Source organism: Onychomys torridus, chromosome 12 (assembly GCF_903995425.1).
Source record: "Onychomys torridus chromosome 12, mOncTor1.1, whole genome shotgun sequence".
In the NCBI taxonomy this organism is placed as follows: domain Eukaryota; kingdom Metazoa; phylum Chordata; class Mammalia; order Rodentia; family Cricetidae; genus Onychomys; species Onychomys torridus.
The window spans coordinates 22,688,121-22,703,203 of record NC_050454.1 but is presented as its reverse complement, the minus strand read 5'-3'; positions in this window follow the sequence as shown (position 1 = coordinate 22,703,203).

Genomic DNA, 15,083 nt, shown 5'->3' with positions numbered 1-15,083 from the left:
ATCCCAGCAGTTGGGAGGGAGAGGCAGGTGGATCTCTGCGAGTTCGACTCCAGAATCGTCTACACATGCGTTCCAGGATAGCCTGGCCTACAGGGAGAAACCCTATCTTGAAAACAAAAATACAAACAAGAAAATGGAAAAAGAAAAATGAAGTCTACATTTATGTAATCAAATTTCTCTCTATTCTAACAGCTTTCTTCAGTTTATTTTTCTGGTGCTCTACTTATATGATTTTGAAACACTTAATCTCCCAACCCAAGAATAGCATGCTAAAGGGGGTTCTTTTTTCTAACACTGGGTATTTCTGCGTCCACTATGGGTCTTCTACACTCTTGCACGATGGACAAATGTACAGAGAAGAACTTCTCTCTGCCTCTACTGAGTTTTCTTACTCTATATATGTTGCAAAACTTACTTTTTAAATGTTCTCAAAATTACAGAGTATGGTATTTGTATAGCTACTAGAATATGAGTGTAGGTATGGTTGAAATTCCCAAAAATTTGAAGGAAATGAATAAACACAAAAAAATCTGAAGCTGTAAGCAATGTTGCCAAAATTTATTCAACACAAAGATCATTCTCATAATGCTATGATGTTTGCTCTCTGCACAGTGAACTGAAACTGTGACCATTCCTTAATTCTAGAGATATTATCATCTTGATGCAGCAACAAACAAAACCAATAATCACAAAGGGTTGATATAATTGTCTATACAAAATATCAATTCTGGTTTCTCTTGAAGTACATTCTGACACACACATACAATGATATAGATATATGTTTGCATATATGTTTATATATATGTACACATATAGATACATTTATGTACTATTATATATACACAGAGACACACAGAGAGACATCCTAGCTTTGTATCTTGAGTTGTTTTTCCAAATTGGAAAAGTTCTTACAAAAGCCTTCTCAATATCCCATTTTGAAATCTCAATATTTGCCTATTTATAGTGGGTTAAAACTTTCACTAAAGTGAGAATCTTGGGTTCATATGATTTATATTGATAAATTATAATGATACTCATAATAATATCCCAACAGAGGTGTCTGTCATTTCAGATAAGATAAATAGTCTTGGAAGAATTAAAACAAATGTTGAGGTGATTATTACTGTGTACATTTTAAAGCAACCATAAGCTTCACAAAATGTGTCAGATTCACAATTGCAATTCTCACAAAGTTTATGTAAGGACTACTCAGAAAGGTCATCCATCTGTCTTTCTTCATACACGTAAAAAGAGAAACCAATAACTTGTCCCTGTTTATAAAGATGTGACTATTTTTGAATTTTTATTTACATTTAAAATGAGCATTTCTTTAACATTTGTCTTAAAACCGTGATTTTTTTGATGATGTGCAAAAGAGTATTTATTAAAGATTTCTATCTTACAAAGGATTTACCCTGATCCATGCATGGCCTAGCTTACCTCTACAACTTCATCCTTCCCAGGTATAAAGCATATATGTTCACTAGTCATAGGGAACTGTCAAGACTCTTACACCAGCCTTGCCCAATCATCTGAGAACCCACTCACCTATGACTTCTTTTTAAATTTTATGCTTTTAGACATGGTGTCTTTTTTCCATAATCTCTTTAACATTTCTTTCTCTGGTTAACCCTGAAAGTGACAATTTTCTTATGTGTCACCATGTAGGGGTGTCCAATATTTTGATATTACAACATGATCTTATCATCTATGAAGTTAGAGCAACAATCAAGTAACCAAATACATTTTAATCATCTCATAATGTCTTAGGTAATTTATGATTTATTTTTTTTGGGGGGTCATGTTTATAGAAATCTCTGGACACATGCATCCTGCCAGATGTGGGGTATATAGGCTTGATGGCTTTCAGAGCAGCTACTTTTAAATATTGCAATGTCTGGTGGTCTCCCTGTCTCTTCTATACTATATATTCATTGAAAGTACAGACTATATAATTATTATTTTTCTATTTTAGAATTAAAAAAATAGCAACTATTGACTAAATATAGACTATATCAAAACATACAGCAAACTACTTAAAAATCATTCAACAGCAAAGAAGTCTTACATTATTGGAGACACACTCTCAATAAATAACAATGCAAAATTATATGTTTGAAATGACATCTAGCAGCATTAGTCTCTAAAAACATTAGAGGTTATTCTGCTATAAGTTGAAAATGGAGGTAGATATTTAGGTTTTTTTTTTTTTTTTTCTGGCCATTTTCTCTCCAGTTTCAAAGGTTACATGCAAAGGAAAGCAAATCTTTCCAAAGTTACATCAAAACAAGAGGAAATTGCACATTTTTAAAATGGAGATCATACATACAACCTACAGGAACAAGTGTTTAAAACAATCCTCTATTGTCAGCAAATGGGATTGTATCTTGTGACATTTTAGTGATGATATAAAAAATGGATTTCAAACTCATTACATTATGCAGACGAAGAGAAAATTTGGAATATTCTGCCCAATCTCATGGGATGACTCCATCAAATCCTCCCCTCAGGGATCTGGCAACCCAAGGAAAGAGGAGGCAGGAAGAGTGGAAGAGCCAGAGGGGATGGAGGACACCAGGAGAACAAGACCCTCTCAATCAACACAAGGAAAACTCCGATGAACTTTCAGAGACTGAGGAAGTATGCACAGTGCCTGCACGGTCTGCACCAGGTCCTTAGTATATATATTATGGCTTCCAGTTTGATGTTTTTATGGGACTCCTGAGTGTAAGAACGAGTGGACCTCTGACTCTTGTGCCTTCTTGAGCTTTTCTCATTCTGTTTGTCTTATCCAACTTTGATGTGTCAGTTTTTGTTTTATTTTATTATTATCCCTTAGAAGCCTGTCTGTTTTCTAATGAGAGACAGGAAGGAGTCGGATCTGGATGGGAAGAGAAGTGAGGAGGAACTGGGAGATGTAGAAGGAGAGGGAAGCTATAATCCAGATATACTGTGTGAAAAAAGAATTTACTTTCAATAAAAAGAACAAAAAAACTAACTTTAAAAATAAAAACAAAATTTTAATTACATGTGTATTATGAAGTTGGTAAGTTAAGTAAGTAAACCATTCGTTATATCAAAATCTCTACATAGTTGCCATCTTGGATGCATATATGGAATTTTGTAAATATATGATTAAATAAGTATGTGAAACACTTAAGCTCTGTACACCATACCTTAGGAAACAAATATAATATTACATTAATCAAGTAATTTTCTCTTAAAGACATTTTAATTTTTGAGATAGGGTTTCTATGTAGGACTAGCTATCCTGGAACTCGCCCTTGTAGATCAACCTGGCCTTGAACTCAGAAATCCACCTGCCTCTGCCTCTGCCTCCTGAGTACAGGGATTAAAGGTGTGCGGCACCAACACTGGGCTGAGACTTATTTTTAAAGATATCAGAGGGGTTGGAATTCCTTGAAATTATGTACATTACCTATACTGGTCCTCTGCATTACACAAAGAATATTCAACTTTTATTTCACTATTTCTAATAGTTGCCATAAAGACTGACACATACCATCTTTTTACAAATACATATATTCCCCATTAATCATGTATAGCTGGCATATGTATGTAGGAAACATTTCAACAAAAAAATTTATGTACATATTCTATGTTTGCTTAGAGTTATGATCAATGTGCCAGCTGATATGCACATATGAACACATGGTTAAGTATCATTTAAAGAAAAATAACAATAAAAAGATGGGTTTTACATAGATATGTACATATCCATGTTTAGTTTTGTTCTTCCAAATATAAGGGAATGAAACCATACTAGGTGCCGGTCAACAGACAAATGGACAATAAAAATGTGGTACATTACACAAAGGAATATTTTTCATCTACAGAGATAAAGGAAATGTGTGGGAAAGTGAGTAGCCTGAAAAGTATAATAATAAGCTAGGGAACTCAGACTGACCAAGACAGAAATCACATGTTCTCTCTCATATGTGGATGACAGCTTATAATTTTATATGTATGAATATTAGGGGGGGGTGAGTGTAGAAACAGACCTTTAAGGAAGACCATAAAGGTGGGGAAACAGGAGTAGAGGAAGGGAGGGGTTATGGTGCACATTACACATGACAGACAGCAAAGGAGGCTGAAGTGATGCAACAGTCTAAGGGAAGAGCAGGGAGATGTGGGGAGAGGTAACAACAACAGATTTATCTTGAAAATGCAACAGTGAAACCTAGCACTGCATGTGACTTAAGAGACAAATCACAAAAAGGATGGCTTTCTATACTTTTTAATACAACTTTTCCTTTTTGTGTGAGAGAGTATGTACTGCACACAAATACATGTGGGTGTATAAGTGGAGGTCAGTGGGCATACGGGAATCAATATCCTCCTGCAACCATATGAGTTTTAGGGCTCAAACCCAGGTTATTGGCAGAAGTCTATTCTATCCTTCCATAGTGAGAGTGACCCTGTGATTAAAATCATGTTGTCAGACTTGGCACCAAGTGCCTCCACCTGCTGAGCCATTTCACCAGCATAAGAATGATATCTGAGGATTGTATTAAGGTATTCAAATACTATTTAAATAAATAGGAACTGAAATCTTTTACTTGGGAGTATCACCTGAGTTTCTCACGGACAATGAAAAGAAATAAGACAGAAGCCAAGTTTGCATAAAATTAATTTCTAGTGAGAATAAGTTATCCACATCCATACTCACAGCAATAATTGCTTGAACATCAATGGAGAGTTCAGAAGGGGAAATTAGAGTCTTTTGATAGCACACAAGGGAAGACTGAATCTGGCATGTGTCTAAGATTCTATTGAGGATATGATGTTTTGAAGCTGAAATGTTATAGGTAAGAGTTTAGGGACCATAAATTAAAATTAGTGAGGTCCAAGATTACGATTATGATGCTCTGTTTTAAGTAACTATTAGCTACCAAGAATTGTCAATTGGCTACTGAGATAGATATTAATGCTGCTAAATTAATACCATACAAATAGTCTGTTCTCCTAAATTGGTGAAAAACTCTCTAATCACTGTCAATGTGTCTTACAGACTCCCCTTGATACAAAACAAATTTCAGCAAGTTCTTTCCCAATTTTTGTAAAGTTAAATTTAACTGATGAAACTAAACCTCAATTTGATAGGCCTGATGTTTCTCAGATGACAGCGCCTAGAATGCAATATTATGCAACACACTAAAAAACAGGTAGTCAAGAGAAGAGAGTCATTCTGAACTACATTCTGTACACAGAAAGATATCATCCTGCCTTTATAGTGTTAAAGTTAAAACCTAATCTACTTGTCCTTTAAGAAGAATCTTACCAGAGTTTTTTTTTCCTACCACTGATTGTCCTACACAAAGCAACAAAATATTTAACTTTAAAAACTCCTGAATTTATATTACTTGACACTTCAGTATAAGTTTGAAGTATACTAAGTTTTTTACATACTAGAATTTCTTAAGAGAAAATTGAGAAAAATAAAAAGCAGACATTTCCCAGACTAAATTATTCAGAATTCCACCTAATGATACTATAAACATTTGGTATTTAAATGACTGAGTTACTACAAATAAAAACTGTAATTCATTAATTCATTTTCAAGTACTTTTTTAAAATCTCTGCAGTCAAGAAATCTCTTGATTTACTCCATTTTCTTTCTCAATAATCAAATTCACAGTTAGAGCCAATCCAAATTCTTAAAATTCAACCTATGGTTCTCATATTTGGGCCAGTCACTTTAGTTCCCTTTTTAATAATGTTTCCTCTGAGCTAAATATTGTCAATGCAGCTAAGTAAGCATGAGACAGGTTCTATGCTGTTTTCCCTGAAATTCAAACATGTGAAATACTGTTCTAAATTATTTTCTATCTCTTCAAAAGGTATTGACACATTGTAAACTATGTATCCTCTACATACCTAATATAGATACTCTGTTCTTTCATCCCTATAACTATTGTTATTTGTTGATTCATTTGGCTTCACTTTAATTTCATTTATGTATCACAGAAAGTAGTTCAACTGACTTGAGATTGTATGTTATAGTCTTTAAACCATTGTCAAATATTAGAAACCATTCAGAATGGCAAAAACACTTACACCCAAAGAGGAAAACAGGGGTGGAAGTAACTGTGTGTAATCTCTCGGCATAACTGGCTCTTTTATGTGGAATACTGAGAGCATGTCTAAATAATTAGAGATACACTTCAATTTTACTCATTGTAAATACCTAAGTTTAAGTTTGTGTCAATTACATACACTTATATTAACTTATATGTTATGATAGTCTATATTTTCTTCTAACCTTCATCATTCATTCTTTCCATATTGAAAGCCAAGTCAAATTTTCCATTTGTTTATGTTATCTCAATGCCCTGAAACCAATTTATTATCCTAAAATTCTGAATCAAACCTCCATCAGATAAAATATGATAATATTCATGAAAACAAAAGAATTAAAACAAGCCACAAGAATGTTTCAGTACTGGTGTCGGCTGCAGTTTTGTTTGGTTCAATTTGAGGTTAGTTTGTCCCCATTGTACTCAGCCATGTATTTTCCTATAAACTATCAATGATTCCACTTCTAATTAAATTGGGCTTTCATGACAGGTTGCTTAAATGATGTCTTTATTCTGTAGGCAAAATAATAACTTATCATCTCTCACTGGTCAATATCTGCTCAGTAAACTTAGTCAGAATTTTAACATGTGAGGAATTTACACACACAGCATTTTTCAAATATGCAGCACAAAAATCCTATGAGTCAACCTGAAACAAACTTGGGAAAGCAGGTGTGAAGGACAGTATCTCTCACAGTGAGAAGGACCAAAGCACAGCCTGCTCACACTGACCACGCACAGGCACTACTTCAGCTTTGGCCACGGTAGTTCTTCCTCATTTGTCTTCTAGGAAGGGTGGTAATTTCCACGAGCCATACATATCATTTATTTCTTAAACTTTGTTACTCAAGTTCAAAAGCCAAAATCTTATGTGTTTGAGAGCTTCTAAACCAATTTCCTGATACTATAAGCAAGGACTTTGGTTCAGAGAGATTACAAGAATCACCTCAGATGTCTGCAGTTATCCAATTATATCCAAAGTCAAGCCTTTTGAGTCAAGTAATCCATTAACAGTACATTGTTCTGTTTTACTCCAAGAGTTCAAAAGTTGAAGTGAAAAGTAACAGTATGCATTATTTATCAAAAACAGGAGTAATATTTAAAGCTACCTATCTTCACCAAGAAACAATTAGTTGTATAATTAAAAATAGGCTGATTTGACATTGTGATCTATATAAATCTTAAAATTCAAAAAAAGCAACATCTCCCAAAGTGGCTTCCATGGATTGCATTACTACCACTACAACTATTCCTGAAAGTACCATAATCATGTTGGATTTTTTAATACTTTATGTCCTTTATATATAATCAACAATTTAAACATGTAAGTTGATAGGCACTAGAAAACAGGCAACATTCATCAATCTCTGTACTCCTGTCATTATGTAACTCATAAGAAACACAATGTACTGTGGTATGATTGTGCGTGAGAGCTGTGTGTATATGCTGCTGCTAATATTTGATTATATCTTAAGTAAATTTTTAAAAGAAAAATATACATACCTATATATTTACCATGGCTGACACTGTTTCTGTTATTACAAACTACAAATTTCCATTTCATCTGGTGTCATTTTTCTTATTCCCACCATACTTCTTTTAACACTTGTAGGGCACAGCTGTGAGTGACTTTGTCTTCAAATAAAAATGTTATAAAATTGTATCTTGGCTTTTCTCTTTTAAACTTTGAAAACACCATTATAATGTTTTTTAGTTTACATGGTTTCTGACAAATGTTTTTGATACTTATTTCTCCATGTAATTATGCCAAATATTTATTATTTCCATAACAGTTGGAGATTTTCTGTTTCTCCCTCACCCTCTCCTCAGTTCCTCCCTGTGTGACATGTCCAAGTCTGTGCACAAAAAGAATATCATATAGTTTAAAACAAATTGCTAAATGGTCTTATCAATAAAAAAAAAAAACAGAGCCAGATATTGGGGTGAAAACTGAGAGATCAGAGGAAGAGAACGAGCCACAGCCAACCTTGCCTTACCAACTCCTCAGCCTCCAGCAAGAGCTACTTCCTGTATACTCAAATAAAATATCACCACAATATAGATTCCCCAATTGCTCTCCAATGTAGTGGGTAGCTGTTCCAGCTTTGACCTGGAAGTACTACTCCTAGTGAAGCTTCTGGTAACTGCCATGCCTATGTATGACCCACACCATGTCCGCTGAAATGAGAGCCCTTAAGATGCAAGATCCAGACATGCTGGCCCTCTTTGTTCCTCATGATCCTGGATGCTGGATGGTAGACCGAACAAAGTTCTCCAGAGAACTCCCACTGGACTGCACCTCACCTCTCCCAGATCCTGTAAACAACCCCTTTACTGGCTGTAAGTTACCCCAAAATAAACTTACTTTTTAACTATGTGGAGTTGCCTTCTTAATCCCCACAATACTCCACCACATTTTTTTTTATAGATTCATTTTCATTTTCAGTGTATGAATGTTCACAAGCATGTATATGTGCGTATCACCTATGTGTCTGGCACCCTCTGAGGCCAGAAGAGGATGTTGAATACCCTGGAAATAAAGTTAGAGATAACTATTTGCCATGTGGGGACTAGGAACAGAATTTAGGTCCTCTGCAAAAGCAGATATAGCTATTAACACTCTCTACCCCCTACCCTACATCTTAATTTTTGAGATACAGTGTCTCACTTTCCCTGAAACTCACTGATATAGCTAAACTGGCTCACCAGCAAGTTCCAGGATCTATCTATGTCCACCTACTCAGTGTTGGGATTGCAGACCTATGCTCCCACACCAACTGTGATATTTTCTCTTGGTGGTTTTCAGCAGTTTCAGTATTACCTATCTTAATGTGATTACCATTGCTTTGAGAGTGGCCATGGTTAAGGTCCTTGTATCATGTTCAGTTGGAGTCATTATTTACGTATTTTTCCACCTTTTCTCCTGCATCCACTTTTAGGTGTTAGAAACTGCTTCATGGTATCCACCCACACATCTCTGAGGCTTTGTATGTGCTTGGGAGGTTTGTTTGAATCTCATTTTTCAAAGTGTGTTTGTGAGCGGACAGTTTCTGTTGCTCTGTTTTCACAATCACTATTCTTTTCTATAGCATTCAATGGCCTATTATCACAATGAAATACAATTTACTCCCATTATATCTTCTGCTATAAAAATTCCAGTTGATCCTATTTTTTAATCACTCATTTCTCTTCACTACAGTCATGTTTTCCTTTAAATCTTTTGGTATATTTATAAAAGCTTCTACAAAATGTTTCTATTCCACTTCCATTATCTTTCTTTCTAGGCCTACTTTTATTGGTGATTTTGCTTCTGTTTAAAGGTTATATTTTTCAGCTTTTAAATGTATTATAAAATTTAGTTTGGTTATCAGTCCTTGAAGTATAAACTTTCTGCTGTTGTGTTCTAAATTTTGTTGAATTACTTTAGATAATGGCAAGCCACTTTTTGGCAGTCTGTTTAATAACTTGAAGATTGGATTGGTCCTTGTGAATCTCCTTTTAAAGATCTGCTAGGATAAGTCCAGATACATTGCCCTTACTATTTGTTGGGTCCCGTTAAAATGGGATGATCTTTCTGAGGTCCCATCAAGGTTTCCCCAGTAGCACAGGATTGCCTAGGAAGTTGCCTCATTAGACTTCCCTTCTTCAGCCATGTCATAAAGGGCTCTGACTACTTCTCAAACTGATGGAAAACTTTAGTATTATCCATGTGATGTAATTTTTGCAGACATGCACAATACAAGAATTATGAAGCCATGGTTCTGGTTTGCATTTGCTTTGATTCTATGTGTGTGTTTCCATGCCCCACTCCTCTTTCAGAGCTTCAGTGTTTACTGTACCCCTTTCCTCTCTGTCAGAACTGCAACATTTGCAATGCCATATTCATTGGAAGAGTAGAACTTATTCAGTATTTTTACAAAGTTTGCATCCAAGAGTCCACATCAAGTCTCAAAACAGACTTGGATATTTTAATGGTGTTTAGTAATGTTAAGATTTTGAAGACTATTAAGAGATAAACTAACCATACTTTTCATTATGAGATGACCATAAACCTTTGAGGCCACGGGCAAAATACCATGATTTGAATCTTAAACATCCCCCATTGGCCTATGTATCTTACCCTTCATCTGATGGTGGTCTTTGGGAAAGTGGTGGAAACATCAAGAGGAAGACTTAGCTGGAGGAAGCAGATCACTGGAGACATAAAATTGGTGGTTATTCTGGTCCCTAGTCAGTTTCTATTTCTTTACTGACATGTATCCCCACTGCCTTGATGTTCTGCCTAAATATATGGGGCCAAATAACCATGGACTGAAAAGTCCAAAGCTGTGAGCCAAAATAAACCTTTTGCCCTTCAGTTATCATTGCAGGTATTTCAGTTGAGAGACAAGAACAGTAACAAAGACAATACTCAGTGGATATGAGCTAATTTCCTCCATTGCTCTGTAATAAGATCTTGTTAATCAAGATCCAATTAAAATTTCACCTCTGCCAATTGTATGCCTCCTCTAGATCCAAGCTGAGAGTATGTTTAATGATATATTTGCCACTTAATAGTCACATTCTTTTCTTGGCTTCTTTACCAACTGATAGTAATCAAGGCAAACTGATGGATAATGCACTTTCTTTTAAAAGAACTCCAAATACATGGCCTCTTTTTTGCACTAATTGGTATTCATGTGCATACACACATACATATATGCATATGCACACACAGATTCCTAAACAATAAACTTGTTCAATCAGTATAATGTTTCTTAAATGTGTATTTTCAGAGCTGATCATTTGGCACTGGACAACCAATTGGTGTACTCTTCCCTAGGAAGTTCTACCTACCTCACTCCCAGCTTTCCTCAGTTGCCTAAGTAGAGTTGGGAAGGGTAATGGGAGGGTTTGGAGGGAAGAAAGGGAAGGGAGAAGTGTTGTAATTATATTAGAATCTCAAAAAAAAGATAAAAGAACATCTCAAAGTAGATATGAATAACTTGGTATTTTATGTGAAATTAATAGATATTTGACTAAAAAAATAAAATCAAAAAAACTACTTTTGTGAAATTATTAAAGTAAACCATAAATATTCATATACATGCTGCCATTATTTGGTCAAATACTTATTATGACTATAGCACATATTTACATTTTCTTATCTAATAATCTAGAGAACTTTATTAGAAAATGAAAAACAAAATTGGAAGCAATATTATAGGAGATGAAGTTTACACTGCAGGTAATAGAATCTTTATCTTTAAGATTTTATACATTGCTTCGTATGCATCATGTCACACTTTTCAACTCTCCACATTTCAAAATTATAACATTCAGTAGAAAAAGAATAGGTTTGGAGAAACAGTTCTCAGTTCTGGATTCCAGTGCTCTGGTGGAAAAGGGCAGTATTTAAAATATTTAATTTCAGTTGAAACAGGTAAAAATGGAAGTAATAACATTTTCCTGGGGAAAATATAATGATCAAATGAGACAGTGAATTACTTCATCTATGGCTCAAAACTAATTGTTGACTTTTCTGTTTTCTCTACTATAACATGACAAAAATTTCTTCCTTATTTTCAGGATCATCAAAAAACAAGTAAAAATATATAGAGGCAATGCTTTAAAAATATATATAGTATATAAATCTGCAGTTCTTAAAAACTGTTACCATTAACCTTGAAAGAATTGCCAAATGCTGTGAATTTTTACTTTAATTTGCAAAAATGCATAGCCCTGCCCAGTCTTTTCTATTCCCATTTGAATACTATCCAAAGTGTCATTTTTGTCTCTCTATATCATTTCCTTATGACATGTGGAAGTCCTGGGTAACTGCTTACTTATTAAGCAGCAGGCAAATTCTAAAATCTGATATGAACGCTCATGTTAATAAAAGGGCAATTCAATGATAAATTAAAATTTCACCAAAAAATTCATTTAAGTAAGCAGAAAACACTGAGATAATTTTTAATATAGCTTATTATGTTCTATATGGTTATCCTTTTAAAAATAAGTAGAAGAGTAGAAATCAATATTGTAATTTTTATTTTATGAAGGAAATATGTTAGTGGTTCTAAATATAGTCTGGCTTTTTTTCTTTAAGCTATCTCCATTGTTTCTTTCTGCTGAACACTATGCACACACTAAATAATATACCTTCTATACTACAAGAAGAAAATATAAAACATTCCTGCTTGAACTAATTTGCAAGAGAGTGCTTTCTGAACACCAGTGCAGACTGGCCATATTATATAATCTATCATCAAGTGTTCTGCTTATACACATACTCAAAACTGGTCCAACAACTTCTATTATGCCGGTGACTAGCATAGCCAGTCCTTTTGCCCTTCACTGCCTGGAGAATGTCCATCAGAAACAGGGAAGCAAAGCGAACTGCCACAATGCACCATTGATGTTTGAGTGAGCCTGCCCAAGCAGCTGCAACAACAGGGCAACTCTTCAAAGCTTCAGCATTGAAACTTACAATTCTCCCTCCTATTCTCCATCAATGAAAACCTTTATAAGCGGCAATCAATTACAAAATAAATCTTTGAGACAAATCCAGTCCTTTCTTCATTTCTCCTCTTCCCTTTATTCCTCTCAATACCAAATGTCCTTGATTTAAAAGAAAGGAAAGGACTCTACTCCCTCCTTTTCTACCTTGTCTCTGCCTCTCCCTCTCCCTCTCTTAAGGTCTAAAATTCTCAAGAAGGCTTGAAGATATCTGTTAAACATTTTTGTCTATCAAACCTGCTATGGGCTTTTGTTTGTTTGTTACTGAGTTTTTATTGTGGAGTTCTTATTTAAAATCTTCAAAAGGTACTTGATATTTTGAGCACATTCATACTGGATTTTTGGCAAAGCGTGTTTCTGATTATTGAAGAATAATCTAAATTCTTACTGCATGCACTGAGTTGCATAACTTCACATTTTACAAGCCACAAAAAAGTGCCTTATATTAACCATAGATGAGTAGGTAATGATCCAGTGAACAGTTAAAAGCATTTCATGATCATTTGTACACTAAACATGTGAGTGTTGATATGTAAAAAAAAATGTATTAAGTATTTAAATATTAATCAGAATGTAAGGAAGCTGTTCTTCATGTAATAAAGGTACTGATCTAGCAAATAAGATTAAGGATTCTTTTTTAATACTTAAACTTGGACATTCATAAGTTAATACCTTTTTTTGAATACAGCTTAACATCTGAAAATTATAGCAACAATTCAAATGAAATTTAGAAATATAATTAAAATAGTATTAGCTATGAAAACTAAAATTTTGTGATAATAGTATACCCTTATAGTTATAATATTTTACATAATATTTTAAGTACTTAGTAAGGAGTTCTGCATATCATGTTGGGCAAAGGAATTTAATATGAAAAAGGAAAGTGTCTTCTATAAAATAAGAGACTTAACAAAAAGGTAGACTGAGTAGACAGTTGCTATATAGAACCTGGTATACCTAGAGCATTAGGTGATAGCAGAAAGCTGTATCTAACATGATCACATAATACAAAGGCCACCATGTTGATGGAATGAGTTTTAAAAGCCCTACACTTGTCTTCATGTGTATAATCTCTATGGAAGTGCCATTTAAAGAACCAAAATGTCCAAAACATAAATTATCAAATTAAGTAATAAATATGTAAGATAAAAAGAGAAATACCTGTCAATAAATTATCACAAATATTACAAAGCACATTGTGGTGATGTATTGTGTCCCCCGATAAAATTTATCTGAGGATCAGAGGAAAAAGCCAGCCACTATAGTAAACATAGAAATCAGGCACTGGTAGCACACGCCTTTAATCCTATCATTTGGGAGGCAGGGATCTGTCTGGATCTCTCTGGTAACACATGCCTTTAATCCCAGTACTAACCATAGAGGTCTTGAGGTCTGTACAAACAGACAAGAAGTGGCACAGCTAGACAGGAAGAGTAAATAATATAGCAGAACAGAAAGGCATATAGGCATGGACATACAGGAAGTAGGTCTCTTTGGAAGCTGTGGAGTTGGTGAGATGAGGTTAGCTGTGGCTTTTCCTATTCCTCTGATCTCTCAGATTTCAACCCTGAAAAACAATTTACAAGGCACATCTTGATTTTTTTTTAAAAGGCTAAATGATTGAAATTTAAGCACATATGATTGAAATTTAAGCACAGAAAGACAGAACAGAGAAGAAATAGTAATAATATTCATCCACAATGTGGTGGTTTGAAAGAAAATGGCTCCCATAGGGAATGGCACTATTAGGAGGTGTGGCCTTGTTGGTATAAGTATGGCCTTGTTGGAGGAAGTGTGTCACTGTGAGGATAGGCTTTGAGCTGAAATGGCTCAAGTTACACCCAATGTCACAGTTCACTTCCTATTACCTGAGAGTCAAGATGTAGAACTCTCAGTTCCTTCTCCAGCCATGACCCAACATGATGATAATGGACTAAACCTCTAAAACTGTTATGCCGCTTCCAATGAAATATTTTCCTTTATAAGAGTTGCTGTGGTCGTGGAGTCTATTCACAACAATAGAAACCCTAACTAAGATACATTGTAATGCAGTCAGGTAATCCCAATGCTGTGACAAATGACATGGAAAGACATTGCTCCCTTTTTCCAAAAGCATTATGACAGCTGAGGATGGACAACAACTTGAAGAGTAAATGGACTTACACTATGTAATAGGCACAAAGAGTCACCAGTGATGAAAATTACAATATTCAAGAAAATAAACAGGCATTACTATTATATCATGCCTTTTAAAGTATTTTAGACTTTGGGAAATGATTTATGTTCTGTTGTGTTAACTGATTTATTTGTAAAACTTGTAGATGTAACACATATCTAAATATTAGACACTACTAGAAAAACAGTAAATAATTGATGGTTTATTCATTGATATGCTACCAACACTGAAGCAACCACAATAACCTTCAAACCAAAAAGGAAACTATCACAGGTACATTCTATGCCATTGTCTCTATAACATTCGTCCAA